We start from the raw sequence: 390 nt of genomic DNA, 5'->3' as shown, positions 1-390 counted from the left end.
AGATGCGCACGCTCATGCTTTGATTGTGCTATTTGTTAAGTGTACCATCATTCCTCACATTCGTGGATGTAATACTGCAAAGGATGCATGGGATATGCTTGCTCGATTATATTAGGTTTGGAATGAAGCTCGTGTAGCTTATCTGCATAAGTAGTTGGAAAGTGAGAATATGAATGAAGGTGATCCAATGGATAGTTTCCTAACAAAGATCAAGGATCACAAGGAGTAGTTGATAGCTGCACATGAGATTTTACCGGATAGTACACTTGTGCAGACCGTTCTTAATGGTCTTCTAGATTCTTACCAGAGCTTTACATCCACCCTCAGGTTAATGATGAAGGGTAATCCAAATGCCCTTTTGTTTGAGGACCTGGTTTTTGTTTTACTACA

This window comes from Cibotium barometz, chromosome 25 (assembly GCF_041138505.1).
Source record: "Cibotium barometz isolate CiBa-2024 chromosome 25, ASM4113850v1, whole genome shotgun sequence".
Classification (NCBI taxonomy): domain Eukaryota; kingdom Viridiplantae; phylum Streptophyta; class Polypodiopsida; order Cyatheales; family Cibotiaceae; genus Cibotium; species Cibotium barometz.
Note: the sequence above shows the minus strand (reverse complement) of the source record.